The sequence below is a fragment of the Protopterus annectens genome, chromosome 2.part1 (assembly GCF_019279795.1).
Source record: "Protopterus annectens isolate FY-2018-M chromosome 2.part1, PAN1.0, whole genome shotgun sequence".
NCBI lineage: Eukaryota > Metazoa > Chordata > Ceratodontiformes > Protopteridae > Protopterus > Protopterus annectens.
This window is the reverse complement of record NC_056729.1, coordinates 603,119,651-603,134,780: the sequence shown is the minus strand read 5'-3', so window position 1 is coordinate 603,134,780 and position 15,130 is coordinate 603,119,651. Positions and strand designations below refer to the sequence as shown.

The 15,130-nt window shown below is 39.6% G+C and overlaps 1 protein-coding gene across 3 annotated transcripts in view; it reads right to left on the bottom strand.

Moving 5' to 3' along the window:
- Positions 1 to 15,130, bottom strand: part of KAZN (kazrin, periplakin interacting protein) — a 2,853,667-nt gene that overhangs the window by 2,775,964 nt on the left and 62,573 nt on the right. The window lies entirely within an intron of this gene.

The window sequence follows — 15,130 nt, the reverse complement described above, 5'->3', positions numbered from 1 at the left end:
CAACTGATTAAATACATGACAAATCATTCCGATAACATTATAAACCTTCAATATATGAATACCATGTATTCCATATGTCAAAACCATACTATAACCTAACAATCGTCTAACCTTACATAATATTATAGTATAAAACTACTGACAATTAATATTTTTTCTTTAGGCATAATTGTAAGACACACCAAATCCATCTGTAACAATAAGGTGAGCGTGCACTTATTGTACGTTTTTCATTGCGATTATTCTGCATCAGTACTGGCAGCTGCACTGTATCCCCCCCCCCCATGACTTCCAAGTTATTTTTCTCTCCTCCCCTACCATAGTGTTTAAATTAGGCTGCATGTAAACTTATTTTAACTCCCCCCTCCCCATTTTGTTAGTTACACTCCTTCCTTGTTAAATGTTTATCTAGTAGAGTGACTCCCTAGTCTAAATTCTCCTGATTTCTACCCGCTTCTTTTGACTTTTGTATTTCTCTTAATTTCTGCCTGTTCCTTTTGACTGTAGGACTCGCTCATACTTTACTTATCCTCCTGTTCCCAGGTCTCCCACTGCTTTTGTAGACTTTTTTATTGCTTTGTCTTGATACTGTGCCCTTCCTCTCTCCTGCCTTCCATCTATGTTCTTTACCCTTTAATAACGTCCAGTTTATCTACTTTCTGTGCTTCCCACCACTGGTTATTCCTTCCCTAGCCTGCTCTCCTTGTCTACCCTATCCTGCTGTGCTATTATATCTTCCTATACCTCAGATTTTCTCCCTCTGCCTTAAATCCATACTCTTCCGCCTCTCTGTATCCTGACTCACCTCCATAGCTCACTGATGGTTTTCTTAGGGAATCTTGTCACTTCTTGTACTCACTTACTGTGGGTGTTGACCCACTCTATTCACTCGTCACCCAACCCCATTCCCACCCACCCAACCCATATCATTTCTTTTATACCTAACCACTTGTCACCTCCTCCCCTTCCAGTTCCTCCCCAACACTGCACCTCATCTCCTGCCTCTATCAGAAAATCCCTCCCACCTCCCCCTCTCCTATTACAACCCCAATCAGATACACCTACAAATATCACCCTTGTATACATCCCACCTTTTCTTAAACTAATTAACATGTACTGCACATATTCAACCCAACTACTAAAAGCATCCATCTACACACTGATAGTCTTCAATCTTCTTTCCAATCTGTCCTCCTATCACACACAACTTGATAGCCATACCCCATCCCCATGGCAAACAGAATCCACAGCTAATCTCATTAAACTAAAAAACTTGCCTATATCACCATCCGACCTTACCACACCCCAACCTTTCCCTTACTCATGCAACAAACCAACCATAAAAACTAACCCTCTCTCTTCACAAAAACAAACTAAAATAATTCATAAATCTACCAAACTCTATCTACACCTACTCCAAAAACTCACCTGCAGTGGAGATGTCCACCCCAATCCAGGACCCAAAACACTTGTCAACCCTAACTCAAATCAGCTAAATCCCCTATACCACAGACCATCCTCAGCTCTCTGCTTCCTAAACATTAATGCTAGAAGCATACTTAAGAAAATCCAGGACCTACATGCCATATTGTCACTAATCAACCCGGATATTGTTGTGTTAACCGAAACATGGCTCAAACCAAAACATCATGACAATGAGATTACTTCCCCTGGCTACAATATTATCCACAAAGACAGAGTAGAGAAAAAGGGAGGTGATGTTGCAATAATATTCCAAAACCACCTCACCATAGAACAACTAGATTACAACACCCAAGATGTCAAAGATGTGGAATTAATCCTTGCCAAATTAAAAATAAACTGCAATAAACACATAGTTATTGCAGGTGGCTACATCCCACTAAGCAATAATATCATTCAAATGTAAAACCTGCTTAATTGGATGTCCAACTCCATTCCACATGAAACCATACTATTAGGAGACTTTAATAATGACTGGCTCAACTGTTCCAGCCATAATCCCACTGCCTTTATAAACTTCCACAGGTTTACCCAAATTATAACCACCATCACTAGAATTGACAAAACATCCAATCACCAGTCCATCTTGGACTGGATCTTGGTATCTGACCCCAATCATACACAGCAATCTGGCTGTATCCCAGATACCCTAAGTGACCGTCATCCTACCTACCTAATTAGGAACAAATCCCAAACCATCAGCCAACCTATCCTCAGAGTAGTTTGTAACAAAAAGACCTTCATACCTACTAACTTCATCAATGCACTAAAACACTGCAACTGGACTCCCCTAAAGCAATTATCTCTAGAAAAAGCAGTTGAGTACTTCAACACAACCTTCCTAAAAATTCTGGACCAATATGCACCCTCCCGATCCATTAGAGTAAAATGTAATTATGCCCCATGGCTTACAAATCCCACTAAAATTATAATGAAAGAAAGGGACAACACCTGGTCTCAATATCAAAAAACAACACCACTACCTTAAGACAAAATTACCTACAGCTCCGGAAAAAAGCCAAAAAACATATCAAACTAGACAAATCTAACTATTATCATTACCTACAAGGAAAACACTCTCATAACCCCAAAAAATTCTGGAACACAATAAATTATATACTGCACCCAGGAAAGTCCACTACACCAACCCCTACCAAATAATCATGAAAACATACCCACACAATTTAATAAATTCTTCACTGAAACAGTCCAGACCCTTACCAATGCAAAAATAATAGTACTACCCACCCCACACCAATAACTACCACAACCCACCCAAATACACAAAACAGTACCCCCAGTTTTCAACTTCACCCAGTGTCCACCAAGGCAATTTCTAAACTCCTTAAGAAACTTACACCAACCACTTTAGCAGCTGATAAGCTACCAGCAGACTTCCTTCAAATATCAGCTGAAGCTATAGCCTATCCAGTCTCCATTCTCATTAATAGATCTCTGTCAGAAAGCAGCCTCTTGGGAAACCTCCCATATCATCCCACTGCACAAAGGAGGTAAATCCTTAGAACTTACCAACTATCGCCCTATAGCTATCTTACCACCATTATCAAAAATATTAGAAAGAGTAGTTCATTCTCACCTTATGCAATACCTCCAGAATAACAGCCTACTCTCCATATCCCAGCATGGCTTTAGACCTTCCCACAGCACCACAACAGCATTATTACCATTTACCAACATAGTTAACCACCACAGAAACAAGGGTCTATTTACTTCTTCCATATTCTTAGACTTATCAAAAGCCTTTGACATGGTTAACCACAGCATGCTTCTTGCAACTCTATCTACCCTAAATATAAGTCCCTCCTCTGTATCATGGTTTAACAGCTATTTGTCAGATCGACAGCAAGCTGTCCTATGGCAAGACCAATTGTGCCCCCTGCTACCAGTAACTATAGGAGTCCCTCAAGGGTCTATCCTTGGCCCTCTGTTGTTTTCCCTATTTACTAACCAGATATCTTCATCCTTGTCAACTGCCTCAGTAGTACAATATGCTGACAACACAACCCTTATATGTGCCGCCCCCACCCTAAGTGAATTACAAACCCTAACCCAAAACACCTTCACCCTAGCTGAAACCTGATTCACTAACATCAAACTTCTTCTTAACCCCCAAAAAAAAAAAAAACTAATTCTCTTTGGCCCAGGTAGATCTCTGGCCCAGGAAGATCTCCCCCCCTGAGCAACAACTTCATCATCAACTCCAAAGAAAACATTCAAATTAGTCCAACCACACACGCCAAACTGCTAGGCATACAGATAGACAATAACCTGAAATTCGACATCCACATAGCACAAAGCATCAAGAAAGTTAATAAAAAGCTAGGCCTCCTCTACAGGAACACACAGTTTATGACTAAACATACAAAAGTCACCATCACTAGGACTCATCTCCTATCCACCCTCCTCTATGCTCTCCCATCTTGATTAATCTACGCCAAACCGAACTGAATAAAATGGAATCTTGCTATAATAAGATTGCCAAGTTTGCATCTGATGCTTCTTACAGGTCCCACCACTGTCTATCCCTAAAACAGCTTAACTGGCTTGAGTTGCTTCATATACTCATGCTCAATCAACTCTCTATAGCTCACAAGCTCTACTACCTCCCAGAGTTAACCCCAGCACTTCAGCATTTAATACATCCCCACATTCCCACTAGAGCCCTAGATCTAACAGTCATAACCTAATAACGGTCATCCAACATAAAAACAATGCTGGTAAATCACTCTTTGCCAGCACCATTTTCAAAACCTGGAACACGCTACCAATCCATATAACTTCTAGCACCTCCTTCAATCATTTCAAACAACTCCTTAAAACCCACTACTTAACTAACTGGCTATGCTCATGTTACACTCCAGGTTAAATCTGTGTCACATGTTCAGATAAGTATAAACAGATTTGCCCTAAAAAGCTTGTAAACCCAGATACTGGTATAAAAAAAAAACAAACAAAAAAAAAAACTTTATTTTTTTTAAGTTTTTGACTATGTACCTCAATGTTTTTACTATGTACTTCAATTACTCTCAGCTAGACCGTCTTCTGTGTGGAGACGTGTGAATGGGCATACCTTCGTTGAAGGTTGTGCGTCAGAGCTAGCAACTCGGCACGTAAAAATTTACTGCCAATCATTAGCGGACCGGAGTTCCGCTGTGGTGACCCCTAACTGGGAAAATCCGAAAAGACACAACAACTTCAATGACTGTCTACTGTACTAACTAAAACTGTTAACTTCTAACCTATTATGTATTAAAATCAGTTGTATGTTCTATATTTTGTTCACTCATGTACTACATTCAATTGTACTGTGGAGCTTTTCTCCCCGGGCCTCCGCTGAAAATGGACCTGTATCCAGTCCGAATTTCCTGGTAAACAAATGTAAATAAATAAATAAATATAAATTTCCTTCTCCTTTCACCTAGTCACTACTTCCACCATCAAAATAATTACTCAGTCAAATAAATCACCCCACCCAAGCCTCTGACAACTTACCCTCTGAATACTTAAAGCTTGTGGCAGAAGCAACAGCCTACCCAATAGCCATACGAATAAATTGTTCCATAAAAGAAAAATGTCCCTATCCTGTGGAAGAAATCATATCTTACAATTGCTGCATAAAGGAGGAAAGTCTAGTGAACTATCTATCTACAAGCCAATACCCATTCTATCCCCTCTCACAAAAATACTTGAAAATACATATAATCTCAACTAATAAAATTCATAATAGACAATAACCTCCTAGTGCCTAGACAACATGGCTTCCATCCCTGTCACAGCAACACATCTCTACTGTAAATCAACACTGAAATAATGGTGGCTTGGTACTGGCTGTTTTCCTCGATCTCTCTAAAGATACTGACCCTGTTTCTTATACACTTCATATTCAAAGACTTTCCACTCTGGGCTTTGATACTCCATCCCTTGGCTGGTTAGAAAGCTACCTCACTAACAGATGCCAGGCATGTAATGAAAACAATTTTACTCTACATTTCTTCCTGTAACAGCTGGTGTCCAAGGATTCATACTCGGGCCTCATCCTTTCAGTATTCATAAACAAGCTGTACAAAGATATAAAAGAAGTCACAATCATGTACTACACTGATAACTCCTCTATGATTTGCTCTGCAAAAGGTCTAGACAAACTACAACAAATCACTCAGGAATCCCTGCTCCCTGGGAAAAAAAAAATGGCATAGCAGCTCAGAACTATTGCTAAACCCCCCAAAATTCAAATCAATACTATTCACCTTGAGACAATTTCATTAACAAAAGTCACGATTTACATTAACTTCATTAAACCTAACCAGCATTGAACCTTTGTCCAATACAAAGATTCTAGGAGTAGTAATAGATGAAAGCATTGAGTGTGGCCTTCACATAAGACGACCCATCAAAAAGAATTAGGGCGTTATACAGAATCAAAGCATACCTCTCCCCAGCAACCAAGAACCATCTGCCAACCTCCCTGCTGTTCCCATAATTTCTCAGTGCAGCTCCAATGTTATAAGCTTACACACCACACTACTTTCTCTCCTACAGCAGTTCTACAATAAGGTAGCTAAATTTGCAGATAACATGCCCTACAAATCTCATCACTGTTTCTCCCTAAAAATCAGTCTTGGCTAAAATGACCTTACTATCTATCACACTTACAATATGCAGATTACAAACAGACAGTGTTTTTTAGGGTCCAGCTCAAAGCAATACACTTCAGCAATATCAACCAAGCAGAACATCATCAACCAATAAAGCATTACTCAGATAAGTACATCTAATAACTCATAAGGGGACTCCTTATACTCTTCTCATGTCTCCTGACTCAGGAACGATCTACCTCATGACCTTAGACAAAGTCATGACTATAAGTCCTTTTACACATACCTTAAACAATATGACACTGCCCCTGCTCTACTCGTAGCTGACCCACATCCTATCATCCCAAACACACACTACTGATTCGTATCTTCTCAAGTGTCTATACATAAAGCTGCATTCTCTGTCTCTGACTACAAACTTTTGTGCTATAATGCTTGTTTAAATCAATCTAAAATAATTATGTTCCCTATTACATTTCCATACTTCTCAATATTTCTACTATCTAGTATATTTCTGCTCAATTTTTTTGTGCTGAAATGCAACATCCCTGTACATTTGTACTCTGAAATACTTATTAATAATCTGTTTTTGTGCCTTGATTCATCTCTGTATATATTGTCTAAACACAGGTATGTCAGTTGTTATTATGGAAAATTTCTACCCAGGGCTTCACTGAAAAGGGGTATCAATGTGTGCCCAGTTGGACTGTCCCAGTAAACAAATGCTAATAAATAAATAACTAAATCAATCAGTCTTCCCTGTCTAGTGGGACTAAATCAGTCAACAAGCCATGCATGCAGGAATGAATTAAATAATGAATGTTCTTTGAATGCAGTAGTAAAATAAATAAATAAATAAATAATAAAAACGATTCACAAATGTCCAGCATGAACACAGAAATGGAGCAAAATTATTGCCTTTTCCAATACTTTTGAATGGCATGGAATAAGCTGTCCTACCAAAAACTGCTAAATGCAGTATGCAAGATCCTAATACCCAACAGCAATTGCTTTGGGGGTGATCTCCAGAAAAATGAACATGAGTTCACAAAGAGACAGCAGTACATCACATATCCAATGTAAGCAGGGAGAATCAACAGAGATCCTAATCACCATCAGAAAGGACATCTTCACATACTTCCAGTGGAGTGCCCAGGCACCATTGCAGGTAACATCAAGAGTCACATAGGTTCATACATGAACACTAAGTTAACTGCCCTGAAGGGCCATTTAAAACCTAGCTATTAACCTGAAGCCAGAATCAAACCATGTACATTGTATCTATTAGGTGAAAACCTTAATCATTATGCCATGTAGTCACTACCCAAGGGTGGATTACATGTGGTTCCATATAATACTACTGGGTATATGTACTGTATGTACAGGCAGGTGGTGGTCACTTATGATATACAGCTACACTGCGTAGCTGGGGAAACAAAATGGAGGAAAAAAATATATGTACAGACTTTGTGGCAGCATATGGATGAGGTCAGACTTGCTAAGTTCTTAACTGCATGTACTTTTTAATACATCCATTTCATATTTCTGGGTCTTTCTTGAAGAGTTACAGTCAGTGTTTCTGGCTTGTTTCTGTTTCTACCAGTTTGAAAACAGTCTGTGACATGGCGCAGACAAAGTATGATGCAGCACTAGAAACATGTTGAAAAAATTCCTATAAAGTAATAATAAAAAAACTGAGACACTTGCAACCTGCAAAAACAATTATTTATTTTACATACTCCTAATAAGAAACTGTAATAATCTGTTCTATGACCCACTGACAGTCACATGAAGATATTTGCAAAGCAGGATATACACAATGTCCGGTCACAGAGCTACAACATAGGCTTGCTGCCAGAATGCTCTCTCTATGTCAGCCATAAAGCCGTTGCTTGAAGTCATCCTGTAGCAAACATTTCTTAGTCGGAATATCATTAAGTGTGAGCTGCAGACAATGGAAGCTGAAGCCTTGTTTCCTCGTGTGTTACTATAATGAGATGACATTTCAAGCAGCAACATTAAACAGCTGAAGTAAATCGGCAGAGTACAAAGGCATCTCACCAGTAGTATGTAAACACCTGCCCCTGCAGTATTCCTGGACCTGGTGCTATAGAAAGGAGAGTCAGCACTATTCTTCTGATCGTTATGAAGCTGGCAAAGAGCCCAGGTAGCTAATCAATGTCCAGCTCAGAACACGAGTGTTGCGAGACACTGTACTTTGGCTGGCAATGCTCTACAGCACCTGCAATATGTTGCCACAGGGAAACTTTATGTCTGCAGGAGAAATACATGCTTATGCTATTTTTAAGTCTGCATTCAATGAGGTAATGTCACCCTGCAATCATCGCATCTCTAGTAACATACGCTGGTGCTTAGAACCTCACAGATGGTACTGTCTCAGCAGTGAAAGTAACGGCGTTGGCAATCTCGCTCCGTTACTCTCTCCAAAGCTGTAGTTCAGCTATCTGCAGTAATGAATTAGCAACATTAGAGGCAAGAAATGATTTCTGTTTCTTTCCCACTTCACATGGTAAACCTTGCAGCTTGTTGTGTTTCACAACATGTGGACCTGAGAGAATTAATTATGTTCATCATCTTATGGTACCCTTCCATGCTACATTAATTGTGTTATTAGTTAAAAAAAAGTAAGAAAAAGTTTGCTCAAGATAGAATAATTTTTTGTGTCTCATGGGTGAAAGCTGATGTAGAAGAATCCATCTTGTACACAGTTAACACTGTTCCTAATTGTTTAAAAAACAGAAATTATATGCGTCTGTTCATGTATTAATATATGCATACACACACACACACATACATACATACATTAAATGCCTCTCTCCATATACATGTGTTTTACATACATACATTACATACATGCATTAAATGCCTCTCTCCATATACATGTATAGAAAAACCACAAGTAAATAAGAAATCTTTAGTTTGTACTACCTTTAAGCTATCCCATCCACTTTGCACATCTCAGTGGCTAATACTAACAAGAAATAGGACCCAGTAATAGCCTCAAGAGCAGGGTCAGTCCACCCAGGCATTCTACTTGTATGTTTTATGAGAGTGAAGCTATTACATTAGCAGTATTTCTTAGTAGTTCTCAGCTTGCTAATAAAACTGACTGTTGTAGCCTTGTGTCGCCCCCCCCCGATAGTACAGTAATCCTAACTGTCCAATAGACAGTATAGATTTAATTCACATCCCTGTGACTAAATTAAATTAACCATCAAGCAGCCCTCTCAGTTCTTTCTGCCTTAGTTTGTATCACTTGAAGGATCACCTGCTTATTTGCATCTCTATCATTGCTAATGTATCTCCCTACTCTAATCTGTGCACAAACTAGTTACTAATCAGCAAGTCAATGTAAAGACACACTCCCAACCTTAATAAACTTTGCTGTCTCTTCTCTCCTTCACTTTACAGGTAGTTTGAATTATTACTTACCCTCTCTGAGGCCTTCACTGATTTCCACTGATTGCCTCTCTGGTTTCTTTGCATTCCACCTGGTTTACACCCCTTGTGCTATCTCCCTCCCCCAATACAAAGTCTATATTAGAATCCTGCTGAGCATGGAGCCATCTTTAAATTTCTAGTCTCCCACCAGGACACAAGTGCTTTCAGCAATTACATTCTGCTAGCCGGTAAGCCATTAGACCTCAGGAATTTGTTTTAAAAGTGTTCAGATTTGTAAAGTAATACTTACTTTTTCTCTTGCCTTGGTTGGCTCTGGCTCTGCCCCGCTCCGTTCGCCCTCGCTAACGCTCGGGCTCTCTCCGCTCCCCTGCCCTGCCCCCTATACCCCCCGCCCCCCACTACCTCTACATTTATAGTAATCATAGCCACACCCACAGCTCACCCTCACATCACCTCCACCAATCACAGCTCCTCAAGTCATATCACATTAAACCACACCAACTTGCTCCACACAAAATACTCCCAATCACTCTCATTCCCACTAGGCATTTTTGCATCACCCACAGTACTTCCCGATCCACATATAGTGGAAGCCTATAATTGCTATTCAGACTCACCCACCTAGAAACAACATAAACTTTATAACCATGACTATCACACAACTAAATCTAGTCTGTCTTCTCATAATTCTTTACAACACCACAAGTTATCACTCTAGCAATATCCCTAAACTTAGTAGCACAACACTGCATTATGCACTCTCATACACAGACACCACACATTATAATAATATCTGCCCACACTTATTCAAGAACTACATAACGGACCAATTCAGAACTAAACACATATGCTCTCATTCCTACTCCAAAAAAACACAATACATTCTCACACTCCTCACCAAACTCCAACATCTGTATAACCATTTTAACTCCAGGCTCACCATAAGTGGGGATATCCACCCCAACACCCCAACCCAGGCCCAAATCCATCCTGTCCAACACAAACTGCTCAAACACAAATGTCAGAACATAACACCCCCACTTTCTTCATCCCTGGGCAAATCAACAACAGCAGCAAAACCAACCATCTTTTAATGCTAAATATTAATATTAGAAGTATCAAAAATAAAATACCTGAACTCCAGGCCACAATAGCACACTACTCCCCAGACATAGTTGCTTTAACAGAAACCTGGCTAAATAAAAACATAGCTAACTCAGAAGTTCTCCCTACCGGCTACAATATCATTAGACCAGACAGACCACTTCGTAAAGGGGGTGGAACTGCCTTACTCTACAAGTCCAACTTAACTGTCCGTCAATTACCAAACTCCTACCCCTCCCCCAATAATTGGGACATACTTATCTCACAACTTCAACTTCACCCTAAAAAGGTCACCACCATAATTGTGATCTATATTCCACCTGGTAATACACCTGCTAGCCTTGAAGACTTCTTATCCTGGTGTTCTTCCACATACTCACAAGAAACCCTTATTATGGGGGACTTCAACATAGATTGGTTCACCTGTATATCAGAACCACCAAGTAATCTAATAAATCTCCATGGCTACCAGCAGCTAGTCCAAATTCCAACTAGGTGTGATAAAAAATCTAAAAGGGAATCCATCCTTGACTGGGGCCTAACTAGCAACCCCACATTGTACCCTCACACAGGCAGTCTCGCAGACACCTTAAGTGACCACAACATAATATACTTTATACGTAGTAGAACAAGCATATGCAAAACCACTAACTATATATCCACTAGAAACACAAAAAAATTCTCTCCTGAGGTCCTCAACACTTTACTGTGTAACTGTGACTGGATCCCCCTAAAAACCCTCCCACTTGACCAGGCTGTAGCATATTTCAACAAAACATTTCTACAACACCTAGACACTGTCGCTCCATTGCGCAAAATCAAGGTTAGAACCTCTACAAACCCATTGGTCAGTAAAGAAACCAAACAAATCCTCAAGTCCAGAGACACTGCCTGGCGTTACTATAAAAAAAACAAAGAAACACAAAGCCTAACTAAGTACCAAGAACTGCGCAACCGTGCAAAAAAAATGCATTAGGCTGGACAAAAAATCCTACTACACAACATTACAAAATAAATACCAACACAACCCGCAAATTTTGGCAAAATGTAAACCAGCTACTAAAATCCATCCAAAAGGCTACCCCCAAACCAACCACCCCTGACACTAAAGTTCCCATCGAAACACAATTCAACTCCCACTTTGTGAACTCAATTCTATCCTTAGTATCACAGGACAGTTCCTTCCTCACTATCCCCCCCAACACAAATAACACTAATACAAGCTTTAACCTCAAAACAGTTTCCACCACTTCAATCAAAAGCATGCTCTCCAAACTAAAAACCTCATCAACAGCAGCCAACCTACTCCCCAGCTATTTCTTGAAACTTACAGCAGATGCTATTGCTATCCCAGTCTACACTCTCATAAACAGATCAATTGTTGAAAACTATGTGCCCAAACTCTGGAAAATATCCTATGTTACACCCATACATAAAGGCGGGACCTCCACTGAACTTAATAACTACAGACCCATTGCTTTACTCTCCCCTGGCCAAAATCCTAGAAAATGCATCCATACCCAGATGCTAAACTATCTCCTAGACTGCAACATCCTGTCACCTACTCAGCATGGTTTCAGACCTGCCCATAGTACCACTACAGCTCTCCTCTGCTTCACAGACACAGTAAACCGTCTCAAAATGAAGGCCTGCAAGTGTCAACTCTTTTTGGATATGTCCAAAGCATTTGACACAGTCTCGCACCAAATCCTGCTAAACAAACTAAACCAATATCATCTATCTAATTCCACTCTTACCTGGTTCCAAAGCTACTTAACTGACAGGTACCAAGCTGTGAAATGGGAAAATTCTCCCTCTCCTCAGCTGCCCATAACTATAGGAATCCCACAGGGTTCTATCTTAGGACCACTACTATTCACAGTCTTCACAAATGACCTCCACACCTCCACACAGCATGCATCTATAATTCAGTATGCAGATGACACTCCCTTAATCTGTGCTGCACAAAACATTCCCACCCTCCTGCAAACAACTCAACTAGCATTCTCTGACGTTGAAAACTACCTTACCAAAACCCAACTTATCCTCAATCCAAAGAAAACTCAGCTTATGATTATAACCAGTTCTAACAAAAACACTAACAGTCAATTCACTATCTACTCCACAAATGCTACTCCAATTGCTCCAGTGGCACAGGCTAAGCTATTGGGAATAACCATAGACTCCCACCTAAAATTTGATAGTCATCTGAACTTAACTATTAAAAAGTACATGCCAAACTGGGGTCACTCTACCGTATCAAACCATTTCTTACCAACAACACAAGATCAGCCATTGCTCCCTCCCAACTTCTATCCACCCTACTCTATGCATCTCCCATTCTGACTAATCTCAACAAAACTGAACTAAGCAAAATGGAAGCTTGCTATAACAGAATTGCCCATTTTGCTGCAAATTGCTCATATAGAACTCATCACTGTACTGCTTTGAGACAGCTCCACTGGCTTGAACTGCCCAACCTCCTAACCTACAATCAGCTCTGCCTCTGTCATTCTATCTATTACCTCCCCAATAAGTGTCCTGCCCTTAAAAACCTAGTACAACATCACTCAGCCAAAAGGCCTCTTAGATCATCAAGCAAACTACTACTAGAAGTCACCAACAGCTACAATAGCTTTGGAGATGCACTATATAGTAGTTCGTGGCTAAAAATGGAACTCTGTCCCTACTAGCATTCAAAACACATCATCCAAAGCCTCCTTTAAAGACCTCATCAGGCAACATCTCAAGCAAAGTTGGCAGTGCCATGATTGCTCCCCAGGCTAGTGAAAGCGGATAACATATGCATACTAAATCTAGAGCAATTGATAACAGTTTTTCAATCTTACTCACAAACACTGGCTAATCTACAATGTATGTACTGTACCTGTGTACTATGTATGTATTCTACCTACATTCCAAAGTTCAGCTGTACACCACAAATCTATTACTTACCTTTATTTTTAAAATTAATATCTTTTTTGATTGTTCTCTCCACTCTAACTGTTTGTGCCACATACCACTGTAAAAACATGTCTCTTGTAATTTGTGTGTATAATGATTATGTCTAAATAACTAAATGTGTCTGTAATTTTTCTTTGTGGAGCTTTTCTCCCCGGGCCTCTGCTGAAAAAGGGCCTTTTCGGCTCAGTCAGACACCCCCGGTTAACAAATGTAAAATAAAATAAATAAATAAATAAATAAATAAAGCCTAACATAAACTTAGTATGCAGTTGCAAAACAGCACATGCAACATACATGTTTTCTGACCTTCTTCTAAATAAGAGCATGTTTTGGGGACATGGTGCATGATGTGACTGGTAATTCTGTGCCTAATCTTGCAACTGATGGCTGCATGGGGTCAGGCAGCACAACACACATCAGGCTCTACAACAGATATCACTTCCTTCTCAATGGAGAAAGGCAGTCAAACATCCACCCTGCTCCATTGAAAGATGGGTAATGACTGATAATGCTATGGGAAAAAGCTACATGAGGGCAGCAAATATCACAGACCATAATCTCATGAACACTGAAAAAAAAAAAACGCACTTAAATATGAGTAAGAAGCCAAAAAAATCCCACTCATTCTTACTCAGGTAAAGCCATTCAGTAACACCGACTGTTCAGTGAGAAAATACAAGGAAAGCCACTACCACAGAAGGGCAGACACACGTACAGAAAAAAATTATGCAGATGTGAAATATCTCAGGTGTTATTATATGACAGGTCTCAGATGAGGGAAAGCCAAAACAGACCAGTGGAAAAGAAGGCAAGTGGGCATGAATGTGAAGTGTGTCAGCTTCTAGGACATTAAAGTATGACAGCAAGAGAGGAGGCAAGACACAAAAAAAGGAACCACCAGATAATCTGGCACATGCAAAACAAGGCAAGTTCTAACAATGAAGGCTTTGCATGTGACTCACTACAGTAGGATAACAAGTTGATAAAGGGGACATCAGATGATGGCATACCCATATTTATTCTTAGGTCCGTGCATATGTGATGGCATTAAACCACTGTAACCTGTAGATAAAATACCAGTTTTAAAATAGTGACTACTAAAGCATTTTGGTAAATGATGAAAGCAAGAAATGTGGATATCTGGATGCATCTAGAGCTATGATCAGTCTTATTAAATAGACATTAGTAGAAATGGATATTAAGGTTGCCTCTAGGACTAGGACCAGGCCCAGGCTTACCTTTTCATGCATTATGTTTTTACACTGCATTTCTTTTCTAATCATGCTTAAATGCCGAAGTTGTAACTTATTTTATATAAAAAGATTATAGCATTTTTAATTTTACTAGCTCATTTGTATGAGCTGTGTCTTCATATAGAAAAACCTAATAAAAGACTTCAGGCAATAATTTACATGCAACTGCAAAGCACTCTGGGTATTCAGAAATTTGTCACTTCTTTAGACGTGCAGTCACTTACTTTGTGTTTTAATACTATAACATACAAGATACTTCTCAAAGTAAAGTGTTTTACTTGCAGCACA